Genomic DNA, 14469 nt, shown 5'->3' with positions numbered 1-14469 from the left:
TACATGTACTGTTAATGTGACAACTCAATTACTATAGTCATGGCGCACGACTCTGAGGTTGTCATTATCAAATCCTGGCAACTTACCATTCAAAAGTGCGTCCGATTTCGTATCATATAATGCATGAATCAAATTATTAAGCACGAATATATTATACATGAATATTATTATACTGGAACATATTATACACGGATCACATTCATCTCAAATAATACACAAAATCAGACGAACTTTTGAATGGTACTTGCCAGGGCACGATAATAACAATCTCAGTCGCGCCCCGTGTCTATAATGAATAATACTGTCTGGAGATTAGTTCACCACAAACAGGGTAAGCTGCATATTAGCCTGTACGAGCTATCCATTGCAACGGAATATAAAAGCATTTTAAAACCTAAGGAATGGAGATTCCCTTGCCCATGACACTATTATTATTCCTGCCCTAATTGTTGATTTACTATCAGTCTTCAAAATGCCACAATCTGCCTAAGTTCATTCCTTCTCTTTATCTGTGGTGACTGTGCTGGAAAAAGATGCCTTCACTCAGTCACACCAATAAGACAGGATGGCTCTGTTGCTCAATAATACAAGTGTCCAGGCAACAGGCACTAACATGAAACCAACAATGGTGGTGCTGTGCACCCATGGGGGCAGCAGCACATCCACCCAGGAGACAAACCCCCTCATATTCCCCTGCACCTCACTACAGGGAAGGATCTTGGTCCAACCCTGGTAAGAAGCTGTCTACCACAAGGGATGCTGGTTCCCTACAAGGTGTACTGAGGTGCTGTCTAACACAAGGGACACTGGTTCCCTACAAGATGTACTGAGGTGCTGTCTATCACAAGGGATGCTGGTTCCCTACAAGGTGTACGGTACTGTTTCCACAGGTTAGCTCCACAGCAGCTACTTATCTGCAGTCATCAGGTCTGCTCAGCCAGACAGACCAGGGTTATGCAACAACAAATGTCCTTCAATTACCTCCCTACCCCATGAAAGGAGGATGCTGTACTGGATTACTGAGTGGCAATTTAATTTCCACCTGCAGTCCACTGGATAAGAAATGTGCAACATTCTTAAAACAAAACAGCACTGCATGCAGTAAAAAATGTGAAAAGCATTATATTTAATATTCCAATTTACCAGTATGCCTAGACCAAACATCCACGATACTGTACATAAATAGTTTAACATTTTATATATACAACTCCTTGCGTAGTCTATTCTCATAGTTGCTACAGACTTAACACTTATGCTCTAGGGAGGTCTCTGATCTCTTCAGAGCCAAAGAGTTTTTGAAAGACTAGGTGGAAAAGTGCTGCTCCTTGAAAAGGAACTAAAGGAAGTTAAGGGCAGAGTTGATACCTTGGAGGAAAAGACAGATTAAAAAAACAGTGAGGAATTCAAAGAGGCACTACAGGATGAGTTAAATGAACTCGAGAAAGAGTTGGAAGAATAGGCCTTCAGGAAGAGTAATCTGATTTTCCAAGGTCTCAGTGAGTCAGTAGGGGAAAATTATGAAGCAAAGTATGAGATGGATGAAATATCCATGAAGGAAATCACTAAAGAAATTAGAATTACAAAAAATGTTGAAATCAAGACAATGGTGAGGCTATATAAGACGAGAGAAACACTGGGTAACTAAGAAGGTCCCCCACCTCCAAGACCACTCAAGGTCATGCTAAAAAATGAGACCAAGAGGAATGCAGCATGCTTAAAGCCAGTGGGAAACTGAAAAACTCATGAAAGGAAAATCTTAAGAAAGTCCAAATCATGTTTGACAGAACATTCAAGGAGAGGAAACCTCGAGCAGAACTAGCCAAAGCCAGAGAAGAAAAAATGAATAAAAGCAGGAGAATGGAGAGAGAGGGAAGTTAGCTGGTGACCCGGAGAGGGAATCTAGTGCTGAAAGACGCTCAGTATCCTCAAAGGAGGTATTAGACAACCTTTAATGCCTGAATATGGTACTACAGTAATATAGATGGCATAAATAGTAGGAACAGGAAAGATTTACTAGACTTGGTTATCCAGAAAGAACCCACATGTCATCCTATTAACTGAGACTAAATTAAGTTCTGATGATTTTTCTGTTACTTTTCGATACAGGTAATTACAGTATTTACAGGAAAGATAGGGAAATCAATGGAGGAGGAGTAGCAATCATTACCTGAAAAGATATTGTGTCTGAAAAAGACACTGTGTCTGAAGTATACTCAATCCTCGTAAATCACATGTTCATAAATCACAGCTAGGTGGCCGTCAGAGTGCCAGTAACCTTAACCCGGTGCGTCCCGGAGACGTGAATTCACGTCCTCACATGATGTGCACTCATATCCCGGAGCAGTGAATTAACGCGGCAACATTGCAAGGTCCCTAATTTGCACAATTTTCAATTTTCGCGAGTGATTTTTGGCACGTATACATGGGACACCTTCCTCTATTCCTCTACAAGATCCCAAGCAGGGACAATGCCTTACACCGCATAACCTCCCCCCCCCCTGCACGCCATTGTCTCAGCAATTCACCTGTTACCAGTGACCTGGCCAATAAAGACATTCAGGGCCAGAGTGATTCCCCAATCGATGACAATGTGGAGGACAAAGTTTACATAGCATTAGAGGAAGAAACAGTCAGAAATGATGATCAGGTAATGTGGGAAAAAAAGGTCATGAATGGTGATGAGTTAGTGAGTGAAACAATGCTTATAATGCCTATATTACTGTTTGAAAACCAATATACTCTTGTACTACATATAAATTCGTACCAAGTAAATAAATAAATACTGTTTATGAGTGGATAAAATAGTTACCCTCCCATAGAACTCGTTTTCTTTGGTGCCAGCCTGTTAGAAAACCCAATCAGGTAAGGAGGTACTCGTACCTAGATCAAGTATTTTAAACCTCAGGTGAGCGATTTCTCTATGAACTTTTGATGTTTCTCACCAAAAGTGGATGTTTAAGCAAAAACAAAAAAGGTCCAAAAATGTCGGGACTGGGGCGTACCACTGCCCAGAAAACGTCGGGATGGGGCGGGTTAAATCACTGTAAAGTCACGAAAATCACGGATCTAGTCACCCAAGTGGGCCTTTTCCGAGGAGAACCGTAAACCCGGCATTCAAACTGAAAATCGCAACCCAACAACCAATCACCGCACGTCCCTGGTGGCATATGTGCATACTAATGCCACCATGTTGTTGTTGTTCTTGTCCTGCCAGTCCACGCACTACAGACCGTCGCCGTGGAGTACGAGAGTTGCCTGCCTTTTTTGTGCAACTTCCCCCCACCTCCTACCTGCCATGGCCCCTCCCGACCCCCCAGTGAAGTGCTCTAAGCAGCATGGCGTCAAGAAGCTGCCGCAGTTGTCGTACAGTCAAAGTTTGGAGCTAATTTGTCGTGTTGAGAAGGAAGAAAAATTTTCAAAGCTGGTGAATGAGTTTGGGAAGAACAAGTGCTGAGAGGTTCTAAGTTCTTCCCAACACCACCCCACTCCATTCACTTAGGGAATTTCATCATAGGATTAAGGTGAGATCCCTTAACCCCTTAACTGCGGGGCGTCACTTTCGTGACGCTTGGGAGCAAGGGATCATACCGCGGGGCGTCGCTTTTGTGATTCTGTGTTATTTTGAATTCACCCGGGCTTTCAAGTGGGGGCTTGTATCATCTATCAGTACTGACAATGTCCAACACTAGTCAGCACTCCTAATCTCATCTGTACTCCCATCCATTGTTGACAATTTAGCCATTTCTCCCCGTTCTTGACTCCCCTCCCAACCCCCCCACCATTACCCTATCCTCTCGCCTGCCCGGCCATGCTACGCTAAGTAAATCTTCCCTGGAATTTTTCACTGATTTCATCCATTGAAATAAGCCCTATGTCGTATTCTTATACCAAATAATATATACAAGAAAGAAATCAGGTAAGTGAGAGTGCCATACACCTGGAATTGGCTAATTATCACCTGACAACACCTCACGTGGACTCGTTCGCTAATTTTCGCTGTTTTTTTCCCCTTGAAATATGCCATATAATCTATTTTCGTAATAAATATACATGTAAGGAGAGAAGGGAGAAGCCTAAGTGATATTTACATTCACCTGGAACTACCTAATTTATAATGTATTGTCTAGATTTCCTGCCAATCATATCAGTGCTACACAAAGCTGTTTCAAGATTTAACATTGGTAGCTCTGATTATATATCTCCTAAGTAGGCCTCTAATCTATTTTCGTAATAAATATACATGTAAGGAGGGAAGGGAGAAGCCTGAATGATATTTACATTCACCTGGAACTACCAAATTTATAATGTATTGTCTAGATTTCCTGCCAATCATATCAGTGCTAGACTTAGCTGTTTCAAGAAGTAATATTGGTAACTCTGAATAACCCCTAAAGCAGGCCTCTAGGCTGTCTGGCCTGGCCCCTGCGTTATCAGTGTACTCTCATCTTCCGAAGTGAGAGGACGTATGTTTCACCTTGCTGACTTCAAGGCCTTTTTTCACCCCCATGCAAATGGCTCTGTGACCTTTACCCCCTACTAAACCTCGTGTGGAAAGAGGTAAAGGGCTGACAATTGATAAAAGAGTGACTACGATCTTTCTATTGAGTAAAACAGTGCAAGTGGAATTGTAAATAATGTGTAAACAGCAAGTGAAAGTAATGAATGTAAATATACGTGAACAATGGAAAATAGTTTTATAAGTTATTTCAAGTGACAGTGCACAACACAGTGTAAATAAAATAGAAATGTAAATAACGTAAATAAAATAGAGAATGTAAATAGAAACGTAAATGAGTAGTATTATAAGAATACGAGTATATACCCTAGGAGTAATGAAAGTGAAAGTTTCACTCTAGCATGTCTGAATGCTATGAGTTATGAGAGTGAAGATGAAAGTGACATTCACTCTCAATGCCAGTATACAGGACGAGAAAGTGAATGCTACGTATTTTACTGAAAGAAATTGAATCCCTACAGTGACAATAACCTAATACTACTGAAGGAAACTTATGGATAAAGACTGTAGATATATATAAGTGTTATATAGTAATAGAAATATAAAGTGTGAGGGGTTTTATGAATAATAAATGACAGACTACCAAGAGCGAACTAGTGCCAGTGCGACGATCAGACGCGCTCGTAATTTCCATTGCTTTCACAGTGTTTTTTTTTTTTTTGAGTATGGATCCCAAACTACTTGAAAATTGTAGAATAGTGTTTATAGTGTTTGTATCTGGCTGTGGTAATCATATTACGGGTTGTCGGGAAGTGTAAAGTGGAGACTTGCTTACCCTACATCAGAGGTCTCCACAAGTCCTACGGTAACTTTAAGGCTCAACAATCATTCCAGGAGAAAGCTGAAGGTATGTGCCATAAGCATATGTAATTTTATTATTCTAGGACTAATAACTGATTTTTGGCAAATATTTTTTGAGAGTCTGTCGGAGCCCAAATAACCCCGCGACACACGCAAGTCATTGGTAAACAAGCCCGCGGTGTAGGGGTTAATACATGCACTGAATATTCCTAAATTTGTATGATTGTGTTTGATGGTGCCTAGATAGGTGTAGGTGGGGTGCTGTGGGGGTGAGTTGGCCAAAGTCCAGACCCAAATTAATTTTTCACATAAGAGTTATTATTCATAAATCACGTCAGTGGTCCAGACCCAAATTGCCGCGATTTACGAGGATTGACTGTATTGTATAGTAGGTGAAAATGGACTACGGCAAGATAGTGAAGCAGTGACCTGTGTGGAAAACCTGGAGGGCAGAAAGTTGCTCATAGGATGCTGTTACGGACCACTATGATCAACTAGAATATATAGTGCCATTGTGAGAGACTGTAACGACTATGGGGAACACTGATGCCAACCAGGTGCTATCCTGTGATTATAATTTTAAGGAGATCGACTGGACTGACCATTGCGCTGAGGATGGCCCAGACAGTAAACATGCAAAATACTGTGAATCATGTCAAGATGCTTTCCTACACCAATAGGTGGACCAATTTACACATGCACATGGGAGTGATGACCCTTCACTTCTTGATCTCGCACTGACTAAGAAGGAACTAGAAATTAATGATATACCGTCAGACAGGGCTATTTTGGACTACCGGTGCTATTTCGGACAGCTGGCCACTGGTCGCATGTTTTTTCTTTAATTCATGAAAAATATTCGCTCTTAACTTACATGCTCAATTTTTTCTTTCAGAGATGCTGCAGCCTATGCTTTGTACTTTAATTCTGTGGAGTTGTTATTTTTCTACTCTTTGTTTTAGTTGCTTTTTCTTCTGTTGTTATCACTTTGTTCTTATGGCATTGTTTTTCCTGCTGAATTGGTGAGAAAATATTAAGATGCTGATACCTGACTTAAAGACACCCAACAACAACCAAATTTTGTTTGGAGATATATAGACTACAGTCATCGCCTAGGGCACGGCTAATTGGTTCTGGACTGCGCCCATGCCACAGAAAACCGTGCCATAGAAATAACCAAACCTATGGGAAAAATGGAATTTGGTTCTGGACGTTTGCCCAAAGTCCTCCTTTTCACCCCACTTTTCCCCACTTTACGCACACAATCAAGCAATCAGTCAATGTATGTATTGAACGTAACAATAGGCACAAAAAAACGGGAGGGTGATCAGCCTTGTGTCTACTTGGGCAGTACCACGCGCTGCAGATCGAGCGAAAAAAAGCTCAGCCAAGTAGACACAGATCAGATGACCAACCAAATAATTAAAGATGGTGGAGGCTGCCTGGTCAAGCACTGATTGAAGAAATTCATTTGATAAAGTCTGTATGCTCAAGTGTCAACAAAACTCACATTTAACACGTTAATAATCATTCTTATATATGTAATGATGATGATGGGAGGCATTATACTTCATATTAGTTCAGAGATAGGTGCTTCGTCATTAACCCGTTCATAGCCGTTTTACGAACAATACCCAAAGAATCTTTAATGTTTCATTAACACAATGATTTTGGTGAAGTTTAACCTCCTCATAAGAGAGAAAAAAGTCCACAGTAGGAGAACTTGTAGTATGGAGGTGAAATGGTCGCCATCTTTGTTTACAAATGGGAGCGCGCCACCACAGGAATTTGCCCACGTGTTTCAAACCTTGCTGCGCCCGCGCCATAGGTAGTTTATGCACTTGGTTCATTTTGGGGGGGTCTGGCATCTTGCCGTGTCACAGAAAACCATGGCATAGAAGTCCGCGTCATATGCGCCTTGATTGTATTTAGGTTTGTGTACCCAATATTTTATTAAATTTCATCAATAATAATTACCCTCTGGAAAAAACTGCATAAAAGTCCGGGGCTATGTTGGACAGTGGCGCAATTGCCGAAGCATTTCAGTTTATCCAACCTTATACCTCCTTGGAATTACAAGGGCCTTTTTTTCTCATTTAGCTGTCTATTGATGGTAAGAAATTATAAAAAGAAAGCTGTTCAAGCTGTTCTGGATGGCTGGATGACTGTTCCTAAAGCTGCCATCGAGTTTAATGTGCCCCCGCAGCATGATCTCAGGCAGAAAGGCCACAAATGAAGGGTTGCACATTCGTCAACCAGGAATCACCTCACTAACAAGGGAAGAGGAAGAAGCAATTACCCAATATGTAGCAACTCTTGGGAACTATGGCCTGGCATTTGACTCCAAGGACCTAAGGAATTTCATCAAAGTATATTAAGCAACGTTGGGTCTGGTTAGTACTTGGATGGGTGACCGCCTGGGAACACCAGATGCTGTTGGCATCCCTACGTGTCAAGTGGGGTTGGTGGAGGATTAGTGCCCCTCCCTGTAAAACAATTAACTCTAAGCCCTTGACCACCCCGTTTGGGATACATGGCGTCTGGCAATGGATGGATGGATGGATATCTGGACAGAACAGCCAGGATGGTTGTGTGACAACCTACCAGGGGAGGACTGGGTTGCAAGGTTTTATAAGAGGAACTGGCATATTCTTACCAGAAGACACTGTCAGAAAATCAGTTGAAAATGTGCCACCGCCACTGAAGAGCAAATTCAAGGTTACTTCTCTCACCTAAAAGACTCTTTGTCTGGCATTCCTCCATCAAACACCATACATTACCAAGAGACAAACCTACAGGATGATCCCAAATCAAAAATGCGGTTCTTCAGTAGAATTAAGTATGTAGAGAGGGTTAAGAACACAAACAAGACTAATACCACCATCATGTTCACCGGCACTGTGATCAAGCAAATGCTTGCCCCTTACGTTGTCTACAAGGCTGTGCGTCTCATGGATACATGGACTACAGGTCCAAGCAACTGTTACAATAACTGCATCCTACAACTAAACTTGCTTTGTTAATTTAAAAACAAACTAAATATCAGTAGGTTTTATAGAATATTTTATTTTCATAAAAAATTTAATTCATAAAAATTTCCAAAAATTACACCTTAAGTTTTTTCAGTATTTATATTTGAGTCAAATATTTTATAACATTAGTGTTTTTAGAAATAGTTGTTGTTTCTCAGAAGGGCATTTAAAATGAAAATTTAAGGTAGGCTATTGTCCGAAATAGCCCCGGAGCCAAGATTTCCAGAAGTGTTGCTTTAAAAATTTGTCAAAATTGTATTTTTCATCATAGAACACTTTTCTTTGCACCTGTTTATTCTCAAAACATTGTTCTAGATTCATGGAATAAATGAGGATCCTATGTTGATTACAATGTGTCCTCTGTGGCAAAAAGCTTTTAAAAAAGACCGAAAATGTCCAAAATAGCCCCGTCTGACAGTACATTATTAAGTACCTACAGGGTCAAGTGATCGTTCACTTCTATCTATCTATTGCCAGACGCCTCAATCCCGTTTGGGTTGGCCACAAACAAATCGCCTCCACGTCGCCCTGTCCCCTGCCATTTCACTGCCCCGCTCCCAAATCACACCCCCCTCTCTCATATACCTCTCCACCCCATACCTCCATCTCATCCTCGGCCTCCCCCTCCCTCTTCCCCTTTCCACCTCACTCACATACACTCTCTTCGTCAGTCTTTCACCCTCCATCCTCTCCACATGGCCAAACCACCTCAGTGTATTCCTCCTAATGCTTCCTATCACATCCACATCCACACCACAACGCTCCTTTATATCCTCATTTGTCAGTCTGTTTCTCCATGTGACTCCACAGGCTCCTCTTAAATAACTCATTTTCACTGCTCTCCCTCCATCTCATCCTTGGCCTTCCCCTCCACCTCACTCACATATACTCTCCTCATCAGTCTCTCACTCTCCATCCTCTCCACATGGCGAAACCACCTCAATGTGTTTCTCCTAACGCTTCCTATCACATCCACACCACAACGCTCCTTCACATCCTCATTTGTTTCTCCATATGACTTGACAGGCTCCTCTCAAATAACTAATTTCCACTGCTCTCACTCTTGACTTGTGTCCCTCCAACAACATCCAAGCTTCACTTCCATACATTACAGTAGGTATCACAATACTGTCACGTAATAACTTTTTCACTTCCATGCTCACTTCCCTGTCTCTTATCAATGCCTTTAAGGAACCAGCAAACTTTCCTCCTTGTTATACCCTTTCAAGCACTTCACCCTCCAAACTTCCATCCTTACTCATCACACTACCCAAGTACTTACACGTACTCACATTTTCCATTTCCTCATCGTCCAACCTCACTATACATTCACTGACTTCACCTCTCTCAAAGACCATCACTTTACTCTTCCCTACATTCTATTCCGTTTCTTACAAAATCTCCCAAACCCATCCATCAAGCCTTGCAGCTCCCCTTCTCTTCACTTAACAACACAGTTTCATCGGCAAACAAAAGTACTGGGAGTTCCAAACACTGCCTTCTCTCACAAGGGCCACTCCAACATCCACTGCCCTACCTTGTATCTCTTTAAATAACCCCATCCATATACATATTGAACAACCATGGAGAAATGACACATCCCTGTTTCAACCCAATCTTCAAACAGAAAAACACATTCAGTTCACTATCCACACACACTGCAGCCTTAGCACCCTCGTACATACTCTTCATAGCATTCAACAACTTCCCATCTACTCCATATATTCTTAATACTTTCCACAATCCTTGTCTATCCACCCTGTCATATGCTTTCTCCAAATCCATGATGGCCACATACAACTTCTTTCCCTTCTCTAGAAACTTTTCCACTAAAGATCTACGAATGAACATCTGATCTACACAACGTCTTCCATTCCTAAAACCTCCCTGTTCTTCTCCAACTAATTCCTCTGTTATTTTCCTAACTCTGTCAATCAGTATCCTACCATATACTTTTCCTAGACACTAAGAAGACAAATGCCCCTATGATTACCACACACTTCTTTTTCCCCTTTCCTTTTGTACAAGGGAATAATTATATCTGACTTCCAATCCTCTGGGACTCTCCCTTCCTCCCAGGTCAATCTGCACATCTTCCACATCCATTCTACTACTATCTCTCCCCCATGCTTCAGCATTTCACCACACACTCCATCAAATCCTGGGGTTTTCCCCATTTTGACTTTCTTCATTGCTTCCACAACTTCCATCATACTGATTCTTCCTCTCTTCTCATCTCCCTCCTCCCAGTCACTTATACTCGCATTACTTTCATTCTCAATGTTCAGCAATTCATTAAAGTGTTCCCTCCATCTGCTCACTTTTTCTCCCTTCTCAACTAGTAATCTATCATTTTTATCATTCACTCCCCTACTAACTTCATTGCCACCCTGTCTGACTCTCTCTTTACCTCTTTCCAGAACGTTTTCTTACATAGCCTCCACTTGACACTCAAATTTCTTCCAAATTCCTCATTCACTCTCTTCTTACTGTCTCTTACTAATCTTTTCACCTCTCTCTTCCCTTCTACATATAACTCTCTCTTCCATCTCTCAACTTCTTCCACGCCCCTACTTCTCATCCATTCATTATATGCTTTTTTTCTTTCGTGCTACAGCTTGTCTCACCTCTTCATTCCACCATGCTGTTCCTTGCACCCCCTTTCGTCTTCTCTTCACCCCACACGCCACCTCACATGCTGCACATTTCTTCTGTGAATATCTTGCACACACCTTCCACGTACCCCATCTGCTCCAATTCATATTTACCTAATCGTTCCTCCACTTCTCTCTTATATTCTGCCTTTTTCCAAGAATCATTAAAAACAGGGTCAGTGCCACGAGACTGGAGGGCAGCCAACATCACCCTAGTCTTTAATGAGGGAAAAGATCTAACCCACTAATCTATTGTCCAGTCACCCTAACCTTTGTTCCTTGTAAACTCATGGGAAAATTGATAAGGAGAGTAGCACTGCAGCTTCTAAAGGACCACACTCTTCTGAGCAAGGACCAGCATGGCTTTTGGACAAATAAATCATGTTTGACCCAGCTTCTAAAATTCTTAGAAGAACTGGAGACTGCTGTAGATGAGTAAGACAGTGTGGATGTCATATACCCAGACAGCAAGAAAGCCTTAGCCCATCCCCCACAACAATTACTGGCAAAGGTACGAATGGTGGGAATAAATGGGAAGATCAAAAGATGGTCTGAAATTTTCCTAAAAAGAAAGGAAACAGCAAGTAAATGAAAAAGGCACCCTTTCAGACTGAAGAAGTGTGTGGTGTGGCGTTCCCCAAGGGAGTGTTCTGGGTACAGTGGTGTTCCTGATCTTCATAAATGATCTCTTTGGTAACACAGCCTCAAGATGAAAATTATTTGCTGATGATGCTCAACTCCACAGAAGGATCAAATCCTCTGAAGACAGGGATACACTGCTGGAAGACCTGAACATACTACAGGAATGGAGTCACATACCTATGGCTACTGAAATTCAATAACAGCAAGTTATGTACATAAGCAGGAACAACCCTGGCTTTGAATATTCCATGGGGACACTGGTCTATCATTCACTGGACAGGAGAAGGATCTTGGTGTAATAATCAAACTCAGTCTAAAACCAAGTGTACACATCAAAAAAATTGTTGAAAAGGCAAATTTATTGCTGGATCATAAGAAACACATTTAGCTGCATGGACCCAGACACGTTCCTGGCACTGTATTGGGGTTTGGTAAGACCATCAATTGTGTACTGTATGCCATACAAGCATGGTCTCCATACACCAAGGGAGACACTGACAAGCTGGAGATACAGAGAGCATCTATGAAGTTGTACCAGAGCTCTAGAGACTTGCCATATGAGAAGAATTTTCATACTGGGACTCACAACCTTGGAAGAAAGAGATCTGACTGAAGTTTTTAAGATCCTTAAAGGCTTTCACCGCACCAACCTTGACCAATTTTTCCAGCTAACACCAACTTGGCCACAGATGGACACGTGAGCCCACAGTCTCAAACTTTTTAAACCAAGGCACAAAACTACCAAGTGCAACAATTTGATGCAAGAACTGTAAATAAATGGAATAGTCAGCCGGAACATGTACTGCTGTGAACAGGCCAAGTGTTAATGTATTCAAGAAAATTACTATTACATAAATCAACTCCTGAGAAGAGGCAATCTCTATGAGCTCTACCTCTCTTGCCCCTCAACCACTACTACAGTAAGTCTAACAGGTTTGAAAGCATGACAGTTGCCACTTACACTATATTTCAACATAATCAGTACCAACAATATATAACTGTGTGATTCCTCAAACTATAAAATAACCTAAAGATTTACTCTTGATCACGTGCATTATCATGTATGAAAAATGGCATTGCGTGGGATAAAATTAATCAGTGTGGGAGAAAGCACTGGTGGCTGACTGGGTAGCTGGATGTTCTGTGACCTTGATTTTTTTTTTTTTTTTTTCCTGCCTTCACTGCACTGGTCCAATATTTCAACGTAATTCCTACTAGCATCCCTGCTGCTTCTTTACGTTCCAAACACTCTTACAATAAACAAATAAAATCAACAAAGTACTGTATACAGTTTGGTAAAACACACACACACACACACACACACACACATATAAAACCAGAAAAATCTTGTTCACCAGGGTAAGATGAAGATAAAGCTTAACGCGAAATCAGCCAATCGGTAACAAAATTCAATGCCACGCCTCCATTCCACGCTCTCTCATTGGTCCACCATATAGCATCACTATCAATATCTTATCATCCACTACCATCTCTAAAGTGTTTATTTCCATAATCTTCATGCAAGATCAATCGTTCCCTCTTTAGATTTTCCTCATAAAAATGCAAATACTGTCACTACTGACCTTGAGATACTGCTGTGCCGAATGCACATTTTTAGTGGGCAAAACTTGCCTACTTTTACCTAATTGTTAAATTACAAGTTAACAGCATTCTGTAGCATAGCATGTCATTAAATACACTAGAGTCTAGTTTACAACTAACCAAAAAAAAAAAAAATGCATCCGCACGAACCTGTATGGTCTGAAAAAAAAAAAAAATGAGCTTAAGACGTTCAGCAATACTTCTAACCAGCTGTCATTAATTCTGAAACATAACATAATTTCATTCATAACTAATAATCTGAAACATCTACAAGCTCTTACGTTCAGTACAATCCTTAAGTCATTGTATGACAACAAAAATAAAGAACAAGTCAGTGATTTCACGGGAGCGATAGCCACCCACCTCCTTACACGGTTGTTGCCAAGGCGAGACTGATCACGTGTCTCATGGACTCATGTTTTATGTTTGAATCGGTTGGCAATCCTTTCGGTTCTACGAAACTATTCCTGATTGATTGATAATATTTATTGTTGTAAAGACATATAACTGTTCCTGTTCTTGTTGATTTTAAATAAAAAGAGAGGGTAAGCTTGAAATTCACACAAACTGTGCATTATTATTAGGTCGGTCCATCCATTATTATGTAAAATCATTTTCGGAATACAGTTAGGCTACTAATTTCTTCCTAGGTATACTGTATTTTAAGTTAGAATTCCTACTTCATATAATTTTGTTCATCCACATAAATTATGCATTAAAATCATCTATCTATCGCCAAGTTCATGGGCGACCGCGACAATGTACGTCATTCGGTGCGAGATATATATATATATATATATATATATATATATATATATATATATATATATATATATATATATATATATATATATAAACACCATTATATTTGTTATGCAGCGTATTCTGAGTCCAACTCCTTGAACTTAGATATGGGCACGGACTTCGGGTCTTTTGTTCAGGACCGGGCTAGAGCATGCAAACAAGGGATAGGGCTCAAACACAGGCTAACCAGTCTTACACGTATATTACCTTACAAACAAATACAGTGGGCTTTACACAATTAGTACATGAGGCAACACTATATATGGGACACAAATATGGTGTATCTCACAACGAATTAGTACATGAGGCAACACTATACTGTATATGGGGCACAAATATGGTATATCTCACAACGCTATCAAAGGGGACATGTATTCCACAGAGTTATGAAACTATGGATAATCACAAGTATTACACA

The 14469-nt window shown here is 40.8% G+C and overlaps 1 protein-coding gene across 3 annotated transcripts in view; it reads right to left on the bottom strand.

The window, feature by feature from the left end:
* The window catches only part of pug (pug C-1-tetrahydrofolate synthase, cytoplasmic), a 105639-nt gene extending 92012 nt beyond the window's left edge, over nt 1-13627 (bottom strand). For all 3 annotated transcript variants that reach the window (XM_080276922.1, XM_080277441.1, XM_080278010.1), the window contains exon 1: nt 13611-13627. The gene's annotated coding sequence lies outside the window, so the exon portion shown is untranslated. The remainder of the gene's footprint in view (nt 1-13610) is intronic.
* Nucleotides 13628-14469: the final 842 nt, after the last annotated feature.

The sequence above is a fragment of the Coenobita brevimanus genome, chromosome 1, assembly GCF_032717465.1.
Source record: "Coenobita brevimanus isolate Jiangsu-jjx chromosome 1, ASM3271746v2, whole genome shotgun sequence".
Classification (NCBI taxonomy): Eukaryota; Metazoa; Arthropoda; class Malacostraca; order Decapoda; family Coenobitidae; genus Coenobita; species Coenobita brevimanus.
Note: the sequence above shows the minus strand (reverse complement) of the source record. Positions and strands in the feature narration are given on the sequence as shown.